Source organism: Schistocerca gregaria, chromosome X, assembly GCF_023897955.1.
Source record: "Schistocerca gregaria isolate iqSchGreg1 chromosome X, iqSchGreg1.2, whole genome shotgun sequence".
In the NCBI taxonomy this organism is placed as follows: domain Eukaryota; kingdom Metazoa; phylum Arthropoda; class Insecta; order Orthoptera; family Acrididae; genus Schistocerca; species Schistocerca gregaria.
The window spans coordinates 24,653,994-24,674,011 of record NC_064931.1 but is presented as its reverse complement, the minus strand read 5'-3'; the positions used below and the strand labels follow the sequence as shown (position 1 = coordinate 24,674,011).

General features: G+C 44.4%; 1 protein-coding gene across 1 annotated transcript in view; it reads right to left on the bottom strand.

Annotated features, from left to right (window-relative positions):
- LOC126298918 (muscarinic acetylcholine receptor DM1) overlaps positions 1-20,018 on the bottom strand; it is a 1,498,118-nt gene that overhangs the window by 277,014 nt on the left and 1,201,086 nt on the right. The gene's annotated exons all lie outside the window — the stretch shown is intronic.

Genomic DNA, 20,018 nt, shown 5'->3' with positions numbered 1-20,018 from the left:
TTTTTGAAAATAGAGGGGCGGAAAACGAGCTTATTGGATCTGACATTTTTCCAGCTTCTGGTGGGAGACTTTTAGCAACAAAACAATTACGCAATTGGCGGAGAAAATTTAACCTTTTAAGAACTGCTAGACGAAATTTTCTTGTTGCGAAACACACACGGTCTTCGTTTTAACTTCTAAAAATGAAACAGGACACTACCGTTTATGACGTGGAACAACAGAGGACTGGGACTTTGCACACGGAATGAGAAATGACGGCAGACTTCAAAGGCAGAGACTGAGTCCAGTGTTTGATTTCACAGCGAAGCACTTACAGGTGTGCATTTGATGGCACCCAGTCTCTCCAGTGACCATCTGCTCACGTTATTTGAATGACTGTTCCGAAAGTAACTTGCAGCACCGGCACGTTAGGCCAAACTGAACTTAGCAGTTCAACATCATCTTCCGTTTAGCCTTCCCATGTTGGACAGTACTGTTTCACTTGCGTGTTAACTTCACTTTCCCTTTCGAGTTACACTTAATGCACAGGCTGGTTGCGGTAAATTCATTAGGAAACGAGAATGCTGTTTAGCGAGTTCAAAGTGTCAAAACTTTGCCAACCATTATTTGGATTTTGTAAAATTAATCTTAATCTATGTTTAATTACTGTGCGCCAAGTAATTTCGTGTCACGCCATTTTCATTTTTTTGCGTTTAAACTTTCCTATAAATTCATAGTTGCACAAGTTATGCTCATGATTAAAGCACTAGCAAACTCTCTGCCATAATTTATATTTTCGAATCCAAGAATTGTGAACACCCCAAATAAATGTTTACTGCTAGAGCTGAAAACTCCTAAGGTGTTAATTCAATCCGCTGTAGAAATTTAATCTAGCACTGATTCTTAAGGATAGATATTGTTGTGGTTGGCAGGAGAGCCAACCGTGTAGTAAAGGAGGCCGAAATGCACGCGTCTCGGCTCACGCAGGCTGGCGTGAGGTCTGGAACATGGCAAGGGAATTAGAATTGAGAAAAACGGACGTATCTGGTGGAATACTTAACTTTAATCCAATAACGGAGAACGTCGCTCTTTATGGTACATGATTCATAATATCAATAGTACGGATACTGGCGTCTTGCTAGGTCGTAGCAAATAACGTAGCTGAAGGCTATGCTAACTATCGTCTCGGCAAATGAGAGCGTAGAAGTCAGTGAACCATCGCTAGCAAAGTCCGCTGTACAACTGGGGCGAGTGCTAGGAAGTCTCTCTAGACCTGCCGTATGGCGGCGCACGGTCTGAAATCACTGATGGTGGCGACACGCGGGTCTGACGTATACTACCGGACCGCGGCCGATTTAAAGGCTACCACCTAGCAAGTGTGGAGTCTGGCAGTGACACCACAGATATGTCTGACAGTTAGTTCCACCACAAAGTGTGTTTCGCAGCGCTGGGGTTTCATATGGTGTTACGGTAAGGGGAATATTTTTCGATGTTAGAGTGTGATCCCCACATACGCTTAAGATAGCGCTAAATGCCGAAGCTGCAAATTTTCTACTGCGAACATACACAGCTGTAGACTTGTACCACGATGAAGAAGACCACAGCCGGCCGGGGTGGCCGTGGGATTCTAGGCGCTTCAGTCTGGAACCGCGTGACCTCTACAGTCGCAGGTTCGAATCCTACCTCGGTCATGGATGTGTGTGATGTCCTTAGGTTAGTTAGGTTTAAGTGGTTATAAGTTCTAGGGGACTGATGACTTCAAATGTTAAGTCCATAGTGCTCAGAACCATTTAAACCATTTCTTGGAAAAGACCGCAACAGCTGCATGATAAATAAATCGTCTAGTTTCGTATTCTTAGAGCCCCATCTTCAGGGATACATATTTGTTTCACAGTTTATTTCAAACGATAAACAGTTCATTAGCCAACATTCGTTGTCACAGCTGGAGAAAGACGCGTTGAGTAAACATTTTCAGAAAACACTGACATGATCCTTCTGAAAGGCAAAGCTCGCGGCAATGGAAGAGCTGTTCGTCGCCTTTGTCAATATCGTTCTCCATAACTTGCGACCCCATCGCATTCCCTTTTTGCCACAATTACGCAACAGCTTCGACAAAAGGTACCTGCACCGTCAGCAGGCGTGGCTCTGGTGCTCCGAGGAGGCGCTGTACACCTAACTGGAAGAGGCCGTAACGCATTACACTGAAGAGAAACCGTGAGCGAGTACACGAGCAATTCCTTTGGCTATTAATGAGTGGAATCGTAAAACAAGCTATGTACTGGGTCCTGCCTTATCTATTACTTATAAAACCGGTCGCGTTACCAACTTGTATTCAAATGGTTGTAGCACGGAACCGATACTTTTGCGGACATGGGTTTCTGTTCAAAATATTATCTACTCACTCCCCGCTACATGTCATAGAAGTTTGTAACAGGAATTTCCGAATACCATGTATATGCACATTGAGGCGACGAATGCGAATTTGTACCAAGGCCGGGTTCGAACCCAGGTCTTCTGCTCAGTAGACAGATGAGCTAGCCACTACGCCACGCCGGCACAGAGGCTGTTCGCAACTGCGCGGACTGCCTTAGCGTGCCTCTCTCCTCAATCCAGATTTTCGTTTACACTTCAGTCCACTTTGTATTCCTCCTAAACTCGAACAGTGTTGCTGAGGCTCTCCAAGTGTATTGGAATAGCACCTCAGCATCGAACGAAACGGGGCATCCTACTTGAAGCCCAGGCGTCGGTGCTTCAGTCAACCGAAACTATATCGTCACAGCCGGCCGCGGTGGCCATGAGGTTCTAGGCGCTGCAGTCCGGAACCGCGGGACTGCTACGGTCGCAGGTTCGAATCCTGCCTCGAGCATGGATGTTTGTGATGTCCTTAGGTTAGTTAGGTTTAAGTAGATCTACGTTCTAGGGGACTGATGACCTAAGATGTTAAGGCCCATAGTGCTCAGAGCCATTTTTTTTATACCGTCACAAAGACCCCAAACATCTATGATGCATACGTGTATGCAGACTCAAGCAACGAATGAGAAATTGTGTCAAGGCCAAGTGGGCTGAGGCGTTACGGGGATCCGTTGTGCAAAGCTACTGCGCCAGGTTGGCGCAGTGGTTAGCTCATGTCCCTACTGAGCACGAGACGTGGACGGATGCTGACGTTGTTACCGATTTTCATTCCAAGTTTCGGTCTGCATACATACACCATAGATGTTTGAGACATGAAAATGCCTCCACAGTAGCGGAAGCAAAACCCCTCTTAGCGGACACCCTCTGATGGTCTTGCTCATCATTTTTTACCCGCGACTTATCATTCAGGCTTTTCCTTCTAGTCGAAGAACACAATTACGTGTTTTAAATTTCTTTATTACAACCCCAGGCTGTGTGCAGTCCGTATAAGTACTTCGTAGCCGAGAACCTCAAGAAACGCCTCGTGTTTTGTGTCTTATGTGGGCACATCCAATCGATTACAAAACATTATATATGTTCGCGTTAAATGGGACGCTGCGAGACGCCGCGATTATTCGAAGTAGTTCCACCGATATCGTGCTCCGCTTTTTGTCGATATCTGAAGACAGGCGGCGTGAAGTTGGTGTGTTAATTTGAGAAGCGGCTGGGAGACTGCGATGCTCGCTCGCAGCGGCGGGAGTGGTTTTGACGCGGAGGCACGGCGGACAAAGGCATTGTGGGCCGAGTGCGAGGGCCCGCGCCACCAGCGCCTCGTAACGAGACGCCCTCACGCCGAGGGCCCTCCGCCTTAAACGTCTTCACTTGCCATCTCTCGCTCCCCACCGTACTCCTTTCGATTTGTGCCACTGCCAGCCAGCTCGCTCCCTGCCCGGATTGTCCTAACAAATTAACGGTACCAATCTATAAGTATAATATTAGCGAAATAATTACTCGCTCATTCGTGGAGTGGCTGTCAGCAGCTAGTTTTGGGGCCTTCCTCCCAGAAAGGAGGAAACACTGGTAAGACTTTTCGACGGTATAAGCTAGAAAACCCTCCACCAACTGGTGTTACCACAGTTTCACGGTACTCGACAATCGGTGTGGGGGTCGTAGTTGGATCTCAACAGATCGGAAAAGTTCGCGAACTTCTGTACATTCTGCGAGCGGCATTCAATAAGTAATGAAAAACATTCTCTTCTAAAAGCACGTTGGTTTTAGTTGGCATTCCAACTCGCTATACTGCCGGCCGTGGTGGTCTCGCGGTTCTAGGCGCGCAGTCCGGAACCGTGCGACTGCTACGGTCGCAGGTTCGAATCCTGCCTCGGGCATGGATGTGCGTGATGTCCTTAGGTTAGTTAGGTTTAAGTAGTTCTAAGTTCTAGGGGACTAATGACCACAGCAGTTGAGTCCCATAGTGCTCAGAGCCATTTGAACCAACTCGCTATATTATGCAGCACCCTTTTGGCTAAATAAACCTGTTTCTCGATATAATCTCCTTTCAATGCCAAAGCCTCGCGGCACCTCACTGGGAGGGCCTGCATGCACGCACGGTACCACTCTACTGGTCGATGTCGGAGCCAACGTCTTTTTGCACCAACAAACTTCCCGTTATCCACTTACTACTTCTCACGGAGTGCATTCTTAACTGGGCAAACCTCGTTACTGTGTATGGTCCTCTGTTAGGCAGCGAGGAACCCAGCGGTTTCACACCTTTGAATACCCCTACTGGCGGACGAATGTGTCAGCACTAACAACAGAGACGTCCAGTTGAGCAGCGAGGTGTTTGGCTGTGAGTGTCCGCACGTTCCTACATCGCAGAAGTCAACTCTGTGTGAGGCCGTCAAGCAAACGGGAGATCGGACAGGTTTGCACGACCTTGTTGGGATGATGACAGTCGCCTCGGCCAACGGCTCATCGTGCTTTTGTTCACTGCCAGATCTCCGTAGACACTCTGCAAGCGCCTCTGAATACCAGCTATGCTCTGGTTTTCCACCAAAAGAAACTCTGATTGGAACGCACCTCCTTTGGAGACGCCATTTTGAAGTCTACGTATTGCTCTGCTTACTGAACTCCCCTCCTGCTAAGCTGGAGTCTTCACTCGCAGTGGTTTGTTCCAGCACAGTGATAGGTGTGGCGTCAGTTCTCGATAAGGTACTGTCGTGCAACATTACATAGCATACGCAGCATATTTAGTGACGTACTCGTTAGTTCACGAAGGATGACAGTGATTTCATTCACGACGTTAGTGTTGATTAAAAGAACAAAACTCACCATCACAAAGTCGTGTGCTCGCAACGATCGACGATTTATAATCGCCGGCCGGAGTTGCCGAGTGGTTCTACGCGCTACAGTCTGGAACCGCGCGACCGCTACGGTCGCAGGTTCGAATCCTGCCTCGGGCATGGATGTGTGTGATGTCCTTAGGTTAGTTAGAGTTAAGTAGTTCTAAGTTCTAGGGGACTGATGACCTCAGAAGTTAAGTCCCATAGTGTTCAGAGGCATTTGAACCATTTATAGTCCACATGCCAGATAATTTGCGTGTGTTTCAAAAATAATTTTCATGTCCAATTAGTAGCAAATAACCTCCTTACTAAATAATTACTGTGCGTAGGTCGCAGACTGCAGCACACACGGTGGCAAGGCGCGCACGAGACGACCAACTGTCAGCGCCATCAATCCCTAGGGAACTGTTTGGCATAGCCCGCCAATGCAACAATTGATTCTGAATGTTCATATCTTTTCTTATTTTACAGATGCTATTGTCTGATTAATTTTTTAGTGATTTCAGCCTAATGAGCTTATTGAAAGAGATTCTTATCCGTTTCGTTAATTTTTACTTGGCTCTTGATTAATTAATAAATGGTATTCAAGCTGTAGGCTTCCGCGCAAACCGTACCGCCAGTAGCCAGTCAGGGCGTGTGTTCGACGTCAGTTAAAAAGCAGGATATCATCTAACTCTTGCGCCGTGTGAAGGTCCTCACGTGTCAAGTTTCCTTGATCGCAGACACCGATCAGTACCTTCCCGTGACATTAGCTGCCGGCAATGACACGTAGGGTGCTTTGGATGACAATACAGCAATCGTTTCTGCAAGAGCCATAAATCTTACACACTATAATTCTCTTTGCCAGACACCTCTGTAAGTCTGCCGTTGCCTTTCTGCAGCCTATACTGACTACACCGTGGGGACAATCCTCACATACGAGTATTAGAAGCAATTGCGCTTGCTAAGTGGACAAGTGAAAGGTGGAAACTGAAGAACTATTGGTACCGTACGTCGGTTTTTTCCCGCGACGTGATGATTTTGCGGTGTGTGACATCATACGAATTCAGACACACATACACACACACACACACACACACACACACACACACACACACACACACACACACACACAACAGAACACTGATAGTATTTTTTTCTTCTATATTTTTTTAACGTAAATTGTAGCGATAGACCGGTCCATGGTGTAGCCCGATTGATAGGTTTGGAAGAAAGGATACATTTTGGTTATGCGTTGGCGAACTAGTATCTACAGCTCCAGTTAATTAAGAAGTTCTTTGTCTGTCAAGGTAATACTGCTTCTTAGACGAAATACGCGCTCGCCAGTATTAGAGCGTCCTCATTGGACTTAAAACATTTTCTACACATACATTGCACTATATCTGGGAACGGAACAGGAAGAAGTCCAAGAGTGCTAAACCTTTCGAAGAGGTAGATATTCCATCGAAACCGTTTTCCGTCACAGTAAACAAAAACACAGTGTTTACTGCAGGTGGAATCAACGCCATCTCTCTTAGTACAGTAATGCACTCACATTGGTTTACACTTTCTGATCAGATGGCAGTTTCATTCCTTACGGGAAGTAATACAGCCGTTTCCCAATTTCATTTAAAGTATGTGTACGAAATTATAGTAAGTGTTTTCAAAATGCTCAAAACACTGATGGAAGTGCTGTATTGGTACTTGCATCTTCAACAATTCCAGCATCTATTTAGCACATAGCTTTGTCATATTTAACTCCTCATGTAGTGTTTACTTTAGTATTTTTCTCCTGATAGGTCGCTGCAGTCAGCTATTCCACAAATCTTTACTCGCTAACTTTTCAAGCCAACGGCGTTTCCTTTATCATTTTGTTCATCTGTGGTTGCAGTTTTGAGGTAACCTATACATGATGGACATGAGATCATTTTGAATTCAGAGGTCTATTTATTAACTGTTGTAAGTGAAAGACTAAAAGAGAGTCAGCAACTATGAAAGTATTTACGTCGACATTAAATCGTACAAAAGAATTTCGTGACAGCATGGTACTTTCAACCATGCATTTAAACAGAATAAAGTCAACGAAGCTACCTTGAAGGTTGTGTGAACAAAACTATTCAGAAGATTACGTTAACCAGTGACTTACGCCATTCCTCAACAAGTGGCCAAAAGAAACTGAAATTTCATTTCTGTAAACGCCGGGTCGAGAAATTTCCATGTTACTTCCGTTCATCATATACGTATCCCTTGAGATTGTACTGAGTGCAACACAACAGAAGCCCTCCACAATACTACCCTAGTTGATCCTCAAGAAAACAGCATTTTATGCTCACAGTTTTCATAAATTAATCTTTAATAGGAGATGGATAAGGGGAGGCAAAATTCTTTGTTGAAAGTCAAAATGTCATAAATGCATTTAATCAGCGGCATGAAGTCCTTGTTAGTACACGATTTCGCTTGTTGCTATATTAAACGTTTAAAACAAGCATATCTCTTTCGCTATGAGCAGGGCCATCAGATTATTATTAACTTTCAATGAAGACACACACACACACACACACAAATGCACGCGCACACAATTACAATTACAGGACAGAGAGGTACGCTCAACATGCTGCTAAGAACAGGCCGTGTTATTAACTGAACTATCTCAGCGTGTGAAATTTGATGGTTCAAATGGCTCTGAGCACTATGCGACTTAACATCTGTGGTCATCAGTCGCCTAGAACTTAGAACTAATTAAACCTAACTAACCTAAGGACATCACACACATCCATGCCCGAGGTAGGATTCGAACCTGCGACCGTAGCAGTCACGCGGTTCCGGACTGAGCGCCTAGAACCGCGAGACCACCGCGGCCGGCACCAGATTATCGTGTAGCTCCTGGCGCACTTCGTTACTTTCAGATGGACGATGTTTATTTATTTGTCTCAAGCTTTTGACGCGCTAAGTCACGAAAAGAGTGGTTTTGGAGTTGATAAGTCAAGTGCAGATAATGTGTATCTTTAATAACTAACAAAAGGCAAGAGTATTTTTCTCCGTAATTGAGAACGTAGGGCAATAAGACTGTACATACCAAAATAAATTTAATACAGAGGATAGACTGTTCTTAGGATAAAAAAGGTTATCAGGCTGCATAAAGTTTCATACACGTGTCACCCCCGGGTAAACTCTATTAACATCCAAGGAAAATGTCGAATTTGTGATCATCTTTAATTTTCAATGATATTTTATTGCTCATCGAATAGTATTTAAAAGTAGATAAAAATTAAAATGTCAAAAAAATTTTATTTACCAGAACGTATTCATAATTACAGAAAAGCAAGCTTATAAACGGTCTCTGGTAACTAACGGAGATACATGAACAGTCTGAAGAACACTAGAACGGAATCAGTAGAACCAATATTTGTATTCATGCCTGATTTGGCTTCTCTACGTAATCTCTCTTTCCCCCTCTCTCTAAATCACTGAAATCGGATCGTGGGCTGAATCCTTCAATACAGTATCGCCCAATGTGTTCCTTTATAGTGTTCTGTGTCTGATGATTCAATGTCGACAGATTGCTAACTCTACCATTCCTTCCAATCCACGGTGTACGTGAAGTGACCCTGAGATTTTGCTAAATGACTCTGCAAGAACTAAACGACGATTCTTGCTACAAATGTCCTGTTCATCTCCTTCTCTATCGAGGTAGGATGTTAAGTTCACAGAGATTTCAGCACATTTCTTGGCTCTAGCATGTAGTTAGAAAAATAACTAATAGAAAATTTTTTGTCGAGTACAAATAATCTGTACAAATAGAGAACCTAACTTGTTTTAAAATTGAGGAAGAAGATCAATGATTTTAAGTCTTGTAAATGCTTTGGACTTCTGATTCACATGGAAGAGGCGTAACAGCCACTGAAGGAACGGATGAATTACATCAAATAATTTGCAATAACTTCCTGTATGAATGAAAAACAAATATCATGGAGAGTAAGTAAGGAATTTCCATGTAAACCACTCAGAATTAAATTAGAGCGTTTCGAGAATACTGATGATTACCTGCTGAGACGTGAACGATATCTGATTTCCGAATTGGATACGAACTTCATTGGGAAATGGTCTGTTAATTCTTCAAGAGTCATTTATAAAGTGAACTGAGTCATAAATTATTGCACCCGCTTGAAAACGGTTAGTGGAAAGTGAGAAGAACCAGGTGTAATTTATTACGAAAATAATAATATTCTTTTAGTGACCAGACGAATAGATTAATTTATGTGCGATTACTTCTGAAACTTCTGCACTACGGGAAGCTTCAGATTCCAGTGACACTTAAAAATACCTTTCCCTTTTTTAATTATCACAGATCAAGAAAAACGATGAACTGTATCACTACAGGAATAACATTCTTTTACAGCAGAATTTCAGTCACCTCAAAAACAAAAAACAAAAGTCAGAAACTTATGTTGGTGTATATGTTACTCACATACTTAAGTTCCCAACAAACGCCCGTAACTACTGATGCACTCGCAGCCTAATAACGAGTAGTGGTGCAGATATTGTTACAGCATACGGGAATAACTAGATATTTTTCCAGTAGCGAGTACTTGACTGAGAAGTACCTGTCAGAAAAGCATCAATGAAGTAGTTGCAACGAGTGAGATCGGTAGTAATGGCCTCCTTCGTGAGCAGATGTAGAATAACATGAACAAGCAGAACGAACACGTCAAGGAGAATGAAACTCGGTAAACGGGGCTCTATCATCCAACCTGCAAGTTATTCAGGAAACCAGGCCCATTTCCAAGTGAACACACAATTTCATGTAGGCTCCATGTGGAAATAATTGAATCTGACGCAAGTTATGTGTAGTACGAAGGGGAAGCAGATCGATATCTCTTTGTAGAATAGCACAGATGCTTCCGAGCATCTTTCAGGGGTTAAAAGGCGGCTGGTGCGGTAGGCCCGCCAGTGCCGCAGGAAAAAAGCCTGTAATCCAGAATGAGATTTTCACTCTGCAGCGGAGTGTGCGTTGATAAGAAACTTCCTACCGGCGTAAAACTGAATGCCGGACCGAGACTCGAACTCGGGACCTTTGCTTTTAGCGGGCAAGTGGTCTCCCAGCTGAGCTACCCAAACACGACTCAAGCCCCGTCCTCAAAGCTTTTCTTCCGCCAGTACCTCGTCTCCTTCTTTCCAAACTTTACAGAAGCTTTCCTGTGAACCGTGATTCGTCACTCCACACAACGGTTTTCCACTGTTCAATCGTCCAATGATTACGCTCCTTACACCAAGCGAGGAGTCGTTTGGCATTTACCGGCGTGATGTGTGGTTTATGAGCAGCCGCTCGACGATTAAATCCAAGTTTTCTCACCTGTTGCCTAACTGTAATAGTACTTTCAGTGGATCCTGATGCAGTTTGCAATTCCTATGTGATGGTCTGGATAGATGTCTGCCTATTACACATTACGACACTCTTCAACTGTCGGCAGTCTCTGTCAGTCAAGAGGCGAGGTCGGTCTGTAAGTTTTTGTGCTGTACGTGTCCCTTCAAGTTTCCACTTCACTATGACATCGGAAGCAGTAGACCTCGGGAGGTTTAGGAGTGCGAAAATCTCGCGTACAGACGTATGACACAAGGGACACCCAATCACCTGACCACTTTCGGAGTCCGTGGGTGCCGCGGAGCGCCCCATTGTGCTCTCTCATGATGTCTAATGACTACTGAGATCGCTAATATGGAGTACCTGGCAGTAGGTAACAGCAAAATGCACCTAATATGAAAAACGTATGTTTTTGGGGGTGTCTGGTTACTTTTGATCACATAGTGTATGTATATGAAATGGTACACTAAAAAGCAAAAGAAAGAATGTAAAGTGTAAAATAATTGGTTAAAACTGGAAACAAATATAAGTAAAATAAATAAATATTCTAATAATGACTGCTAAGATATTTCAATAGGATTGGTTGAAATGCTTTCAAGGCACATTGTGTATTGCTTATCTTCCAAAATAGGTATTATAGAAATCAGGTTTATTACACACGTATGTATGTTGCTTGAAAACCTCTTTAATCTACACTCCTGGAAATTGAAATAAGAACACCGTGAATTCATTGTCCCAGGAAGGGGAAACTTTATTGACACATTCATGGGGTCAGATACATCACATGATCACACGGACAGAACCACAGGCACATAGACACAGGCAACAGAGCATGCACAATGTCGGCACTAGTACAGTGTATATCCACCTTTCGCAGCAATGCAGGCTGCTATTCTCCCATGGAGACGATCGTAGAGATGCTGGATGTAGTCCTGTGGAACGGCTTGCCATGCCATTTCCACCTGGCGCCTCAGTTGGACCAGCGTTCGTGCTGGACGTGCAGACCTCGTGAGACGACGCTTCATCCAGTCCCAAACATGCTCGATGGGGGACAGATCCGGAGATCTTGCTGGCCATGGAAGTTGACTTACACCTTCTAGAGCACGTTGGGTGGCACGGGATACATGCGGACGTGCATTGTCCTGTTGGAACAGCAAGTTCCCTTGCCGGTCTAGGAATGGTAGAACGATGGGTTCGATGACGGTTTGGATGTACCGTGCACTATTCAGTGTCCCCTCGACAATCACCAGAGGTGTACAGCCAGTGTAGGAGATCGCTCCCCACACCATGATGCCGGGTGTTGGCCCTGTGTGCCTCGGGCGTATGCAGTCCTGATTGTGGCGCTCACCTGCACGGCGCCAAACACGCATACGACCATCATTGGCACCAAGGCAGAAGCGACTCTCATCGCTGAAGACGACACGTCTCCATTCGTCCCTCCATTCACGCCTGTCGCGACACCACTGGAGGCGGGCTGCACGATGTTGGGGCGTGAGCGGAAGACGGCCTAACGGTGTGCGGGATCCTAGCCCAGCTTCATGGAGACGGTTGCGAATGGTCCTCGCCGATACCCCAGGAGCAACAGTGTCCCTAATTTGTTGGGAAGTGGCGGTGCGGTCCCCTACGGCACTGCGTAGGATCCTACGGTATTGGCGTGCATCCGTGCGTCGCTGCGGTCCGGTCCCAGGTCGACGGGCACGTGCATCTTCCGCCGACCACTGGCGACAACATCGATGTACTGTGGAGACCTCACGCCCCACGTGTTGAGCAATTCGGCGGTACGTCCACCCGGCCTCCCGCATGCCCACTATACGCCCTCGCTCAAAGTCCGTCAACTGCACATACGGTTCACGTCCACGCTGTCGCGGCATGCTACCAGTGTTAAAGACTGCGATGGAGCTCCGTATGCCACGGCAAACTGGCTGACACTGACGGCGGCGGTGCACAAATGCTGCGCAGCTAGCGCCATTCGACGGCCAACACCGCGGTTCCTGGTGTGTCCGCTGTGCCGTGCGTGTGATCATTGCTTGTACAGCCCTCTCGTAGTGTCCGGAGCAAGTATGGTGGGTCTGACACACCGGTCTCAATGTGTTCTTTTTTCCATTTCCAGGAGTGTATATTGTAACACAAGATTTAATTTTTAAAATTAATTAAACGTGGTGTGGTATTTTGAAAAATTTCAAATTATTAGAAAATTCGTTTATACAATTTGCAGGAACTTTAATTACGTATCAACTTTTATATGAGAAACGTTTTTTTTTTTTTTTTCTCTCTTGGGAATATTCCCTCGTTGGTGAGAAATGACCAAGAAGCTGCAGCAATATGATTAAATTAGTCATTAATGTATTTTTGAAGTCTTAGAAATTTGAAAGTTGTAAGTTATTCTGAGGCAAATTATTTGATAGTTGGGTACTTATAACTTTGAAGGACATTAAGGAAGACATAAAATAATTTAGAACGTAACGTATATTGTCGTGTACACCAATCTATATTAGAAGGCATTTATATCGAATTGTGATACCTGAGGGCCAAACATTCAAGACCAAGTTGTACGCAGACATAGCTAGGTGATTAACAGTCAGGATTTCTAACCGGAAGGAGCGGAGCGCAAGCTCCCGGCTTATGGTCAGCATATTTATTTAGTTTTCTGTGAACGGCTTTATAATGTAATTGGCGGGACGCTGCCATTGTGATTTAAGTTAGGAATCATATCACGGTTGCTACAAACAATATACAGGAATAGACGCAGCGTAATTTAACTAATAACCTCAACTGTGACTCCCGCTGAATGAAAATGGCTCTGGAATTCAGTTACCTCCTGCCTTGGGTAGTAGAGTGGCTTCTCATGACGCAAACATGGGAAGAGCTAGTATTAAAAATACCGTTACTGACCGAGAATTTGCACTACATAACTCAGACGTAATAAGCAACAGATTATGATTATGTTTGACGATACGTATCTTTTCTCGTTCTCATTTTAAATATAACAACAAAAAATAGAAACCTGTAAGACTTGCTCCGTTAAGAGTGTCATGGTGTTAACTTGGATAGTAGTTGCAGTTGTTATTAATGCTCGAAACTATCTTATTTCAGTAGTTCGAAAAGTTCGATATTAACTTTCTGCTTCACATATTACTACCTGAGCACAAAATTAAATTAAATGTGTATATACCTGTTTGAAATTATTAATAGATTCCCAAAGTATTTTTAGGGCAATTTCTGTTACGATGGGAACGTTTTGGCATTTTCCTCTAAAACCCGTAGTTCTCCACTAAATATTACTCGTTATTTGGCAGTATCTCTCAGTAACCGTCCCATCTTCACAGAAGCCTTGAACCACGGCAATGTGGCTAGTTTTAATGGCCTACTGATTCAGAAATCGCAACGACAGAAGATAAGTAGTTAATAGCACGCGATTTTTAACACAGAGCCGGCCGTTGTGGTCGAGCGGTTCTAGGCGCTTCAGTATGGAACCGCGCCACAGCTACGGTCGCAGGTTCGAATCCTGCCTCGGCATGGATGTGTGTGGTGTCCTTAGGTTAGTTAGGTTTAAGTAGTTCTAAATTCTAGAGGACTGATGACCTCAGATGTTAAGTCCCATAGTATTCAGACCCATTTGAACCATTTTTTAACACAGAGATTGTTTGTAAAGTAACAAAGAGATTCGTCGCGTAGCTGAATTCGGTAATAACCTCCATTGTAACGGTATTAACGCTAAGGTTGGATATTTTTATAGATTGAAGTGTCGGTTTTGTGTAGAGGTTGAAAGTACATGAAACTCCCTCATATTCCCTCACAAGTATGCGTTAAGTGAGGTAGTCACATGAATTAACCAAATTACGGCGACGCTAATCATCAGCCCACAGTCATATTACAAATTCCGTAATGTTTTCTTCGAATAAAATATTGCTAACTCATCCATATCCAGTCGGAGCTTGTGCTCCCTCTCTAATGCTCTCGACGTCGACAAGACGTTGCTCCTTGACGTATCTAGTGGAAATCAGAATTGATATGAGTTATTTTGTCAGCTATTTAAGAGCAAAGACAAAGCAATGAAAGATGTTGCATAAGAAAGTTTTCTTTGTTTAGGGCGCTATTGTGTAATGTAGCTGTGACACCGACAACGGCGTTTCGAAAACGCTTGCAGTGGCCTCTCTCCGTATAGACTACACAAAAAAAAAAAAAAAAAAAAAAAAAAAAAAAAAAAAAAAAAAAAAAAAAAAACGTGTAACAGATCCATAAGGAGATGACTGTAACAGTGGCTGAAACATCAGCATTATCCAGTAGCACTTATTTTACGAGGAGATTTCAAAAGTTATGGAATGCCTAGTAATGCTGCACTGCAATTCAACATAGGCACCTAGTCTCTGTGAAGAAAGATCGGAACATTCTGCCACTCGATCAGTTACTGGACGCAAAAATCTGCTCCTTGGTCACGGAGCCATTCGAAAACCTATGTCTGAATTTCTTCATCGTGAAAAATTTCTTTCCGCCCCGATGTTGTTTCACCTGACGGAAAAGATGGAAATTGTATGGCGAAAGATCTGGACTCCCCGATCGCCATCGCGGATGCCTGTGCGTGCTTGGTCAAATCGTTGACATTATTTCATTACGGCTGAATAAACTTTGAATTTGGTCTGTGTAACACCAGAATTTCACTCTGTGTGCATTTTAGACTCTCTGCTCACAAGAATGGCATCGTCCCACGTACATCAAATTTGATGTTTCTAGTCGTCGCATCGCAGCAGAAGTGCCTGCTGGAAAACGGGAACATGTACTCTCTTCCGACAATGCGCCACACTTGTTGCGCAGTGGTCTTAGAGTGGGATAATATGTATAACTTACTACCTGCAGTCCCTATGTACAGTGCCACGCGGTTCAAAATCCAGGAAACCACTATGTTTTCTGGTTGGTCGCAGAAGCCTACGCACTTACGTTGCAGACTGGACCTTTTAAGTTGTTACAATGGACGCGGACACGAAGCACTAGTCCCTGAGTCACTAATATTTAATGACAATGGAGAATGACTTTCTGGGATTTTATGTGAAATGAAGACACACATCTTTCGGGACGTGGAAACGATTTTCATTAACTGTAGGTGAGGTGTATAAGATGAACGGATGTAAGTCACAAGGACAATCGTACCACGATAGCACTTGACGTTTTTCACATACAAAGCTTTGTCACTGGTAAACTGAACAAACCTGAGGAAAACGTTCCTGTAATGGAAGCCGCGACAATTATTTTACTTTGTCACATTTAACTGCAGAGCTACCTAACCACGTTATGACCTCATTCGTAATAATCATACTCTTTTTTTGTAGTAAGAGATTTTTCACATCACAGCACTGCAATAATAGAAGCCGGATATCATCTACGGTTTTTGCTTTCTACGTTGCTTCCACGTGAGGTCATGGTCAAATTTAAGGACACTGATTGGTCAACTGGTTTTTCACCATCTCCCATATAAGTTCAGCTTCCCATATGTCTGGTGAACAAACGGAAAGGGATTAAAGTTTTACCTACTGTACTATGAACACAGAACGGACATTTTGTCTTACAAACAGTTACGTGTTGTGTTACGGAAAGTGAAAGGAGCGGAGAATACAAATATTCACTGCTCATACACCTGACACAGAGACTACTGCCGAGATGGCTCACAAATTGCACCACTTGAGATCAGGATTAATATTTAACGACTCCTTTCCACCGTATATAGATTCTGTTGTCTACAGTTCTCCAAAGCGCATAGTGCAATACAGTACTTACGAATATACATCTGATTCGTAACCTATAACAATTGAAACAAGAATTCATGTGAAAATAAGCCATGTTTAACAATTCGCAGGTCTTCATCTGGATAAATTTGAGTAACCCATTGCTCTGTCATAAATAAATGTGTAAAAGTTTGTACAGTGTCTTGGAAGTAGATGTCACCCAGTTTTGGAGGCAGGCAATCTCTCAAAAAATGGCTCTGAGCACTATGGGACTTAACATCTATGGTCATCAGTCCCCTAGAACTTAGAACTACTTAAACCTAACTAACCTAAGGACATCACACAACACCCAGCCATCACGAGGCAGAGAAAATCCCTGACCCCGCCTGGAAACGAACCCGGGAACCCGGGCGTGGGAAGGCAATTTCTCAGCAGAGCCTTTTAATGCCTAAGAAGTGACAATACTGTGTTTTGTGAAAGCTACAAAATGTACTTGTAGCCGTACCATTAGTAAGTCCTGAATGAATCAATATTACAAATACACTGAGGAACCAAAAATTTTTAACTATCTGCATAATATTGTTTTACAGCATCGATTTTCCGTGTCATGGATTCTACAAATCCTTGTTAGGTTTACGGCGGTACATGACGCCAGATATCTGCGCAATAGTCACGCATTTCTCGTAAATTACGGGCCACGGGGTTACTGTGGTAGCTGACTTGGTGCCAAACAGCGTTCCATTGTGTTCCACAGACTTCAGCTCACGCCAGTTTAGTGTCCAAGACGTTAATGTTCTCGTCGTATCTCTGTAGTACAAGTGTGGCCTCGTGAGACGGTTAGTTATCCTGATGGAAGATGCCACCGCCATCGGGGGAGACACAACCCATGAAGGGATGCAGGAGGTTCGGAATGAAGTTCACTTGGTCCACAGCAGTCATAGTGCTATCGATTACTATCACAAGTCCCAGAGGATCCCAATTGCATGTCCCCCACGGCAAAATTCTGCCCTCTCCAGCTTTCTTCAGCTGCACAGTAAACGTTTGGAGCAGCCGTTCATCTGGATGACGACGTATCTGGACAAGATCATCGACTTGTTATACCAAAAGAGATATTATTAGTTCGTACAAACGCAGACTGCGGCGACGAATAAAAATTTGTACTGATCCCAGGATTCGAACCCGGGTCACTTGTTCAGTCGGCAGATACGCTAATCACTGCTTCACCTTTGCACTGTGGCTTTACAACAACTGCGCCCTCCGTAATCCAAATTTCTATTCACGCATCAGCTCACTTGAGACTTGAAAAAGTCTCGGGAACCCTATAGTAACATTTGATTAAAAGCACCTATGCGTGGCTTTCAGGCAGGATCCCTTGTTTCACTCTATACTGAGATGCAATTCCAGTGCAGCTAAAGAGTCTCTGCAATGCTGTTTGAGTTTAGGTGGAATTTCAAGTCGGCTGAGGCGTGACTGGAAATTTGGACTGAGGAGGGAGACGTGCTAGAGCAGTCGGTGCAATTGTGCAAGGACACTGTGCCAGGGGGGCGCAGTGGTTAGCGGATCTTCCTAGTGAGCAAGAGACATGGGTTCGATTCCCGGTGCAAATTTTCATTAGTCGCTTCAGTTGCATATTACATCATGCAATGAACCGCCCACGAAACTGGTATAGACATGCGTATTCAAATACAGCGAAATGTAAACAGGCAGAATATGGTGCTACGGTCTGCAACGCTTACATAAGACCAGCTGTCGCGAGCAATTGTTAGATCGGTTACTGCTGCTACAATGGCAGGTTACCAAGACTTAAGTGAGTTTGAACGTGGTGTTATAGTTGTCACACAGGCGATGGGACAAATCATCTCCGATGTAGCGATGAAATGGGGATTTTCCCGTACGACCATTTCATGAACGTACCGTGAATACCAGGAATTCGAAAAATAATCAAATCTCCGACATCGCTGCTGGTGGAAAAAGATCCTGCAAGAGCGGGACCAACGACGATTGAAGAGAATCGTTCACCGTGACACAAATGTAGCCTTTCCGCAAATTACTGCAGATTTCAATGCTGGGACATCAACGAGTGTCAGCGCACGAACTATTCAACGAAACATCACCGATATGCCGGCCGCGGTGGTCTCGCGGTTCTAGGCGCGCAGTCCGGAATCGTGCGACTGCTACGGTAGCAGGTTCGAATCCTTCCTCGGGCATGGATGTGTGTGATGTCCTTAGGTTAGTCAGGTTTAAGTAGTTCTAAGTTCTAGGGGACTAATGACCACAGCAGTTGAGTCCCATAGTGCTCAGAGCCATTTGAACCATCACCGATATGGGCTTTCGCAGCCGAAGACCCACTCGTGTACCCTTGATGACAGCACGACACAATGTTTTGCGACTCGCATGGGCCTGTCGACAACGGCATTGGACTACTGATGACTGGAAACATGTTGCCTGGTCGGACGAGTCTCGTTTCGAATTGTATCGAGCCGATGGACTTGTATGGGTATGGAGACAACCTCGTGAATCCATGAACCCTGCATGTCAGCAAGGGACTGTTCAAGCTGGTGGAACCTCCATAATGGTGTGGTTCGTGTGCAGTTGCAGTGATATGGGACTCCTGATACGTCTAGATAGGACACTGACAGGTGACAAGTACGCAAGCATCCTGTCTTGTCATCTGTATCCATTCCTATCCATTGTGCATTCCGACGGACTTTGGTGACTCAAGCAGAACAATGCAACACCTCACACGTTCAGAACTGCTATAGTGTGGTTCCAGGAACACTATTCCCAGTTTAAACACTTTCGCTGGCCACCAAGCTCCCCAGACATGAACATTATTGAGCATACCTGGGATGCCTTGCAATGTGCTGTTCAGAAGAGATCTCCAACCCCTCGTACTCTTGTGGATTTAGGGACAGCGCTACAGGATTTATGGTGTCAGTTCCCTCTAGCTCTACTTGAGACATTAGTCGACTCCATGTCACGTCGTGTTGCTGCACTTCTGCGTGCTCGCAGGGGCCCTATGTTATATTAGGCAAGTGTAGCAGATTCTTTGGCTCTTCAGTGTAGATGTCTGGGTCCTGAAAATGTCTGTGGAACCATGTAGTTTATATAAATTGTACGATCAGGCGACACTTTCCACTGGTCCTTCGTACAATATCGATAATCCCGTGCCCGCTCCAGTCGTAACAGACGACGTCATTGGGTTACCATTAGAACGCATAGGGGTCCTCTCCTGTGGAGCTCCGTTTTCAGCTATGTACACTGAACGGTGTGCTACGAAACACTTGCACCAGCAGTAGCATTGTGGTCCATCGTCAGATCCGCCACAGATCGTCGTCTACCATGCTCAGCACAGCAGGAAGCGTCCGACCTCCATGAGGTGTGGACTTAGAGTGCCAGATCTGCCGTCACCGAGACGTATGTTCCCAGGCGCTGAGCCATAGCAACCTGCCCTCTATCAGGGTCGCTTGTGTTGCTGAACATACCCACTTGCGGTGTCCCTTATCCATCACATGATTTCTATTCGTCTATTCTTCGGTTATATCCTTTTCTTATAGCTTCATTTGCTCGCATTGACGCCAGAAGGATTAAGTTTTGTTTGTCAGTCGTAGTGTTCACGATCAGCAATGTATGTCGCTACATTTTACTGCATGCCTTTGCGTTACAGCTTAGAAAACATTGGCGTTAGAACTGCTGAATGAATTAGTTATCTAACAATTTTAAACAATTGAATTCATTTGCATCAAC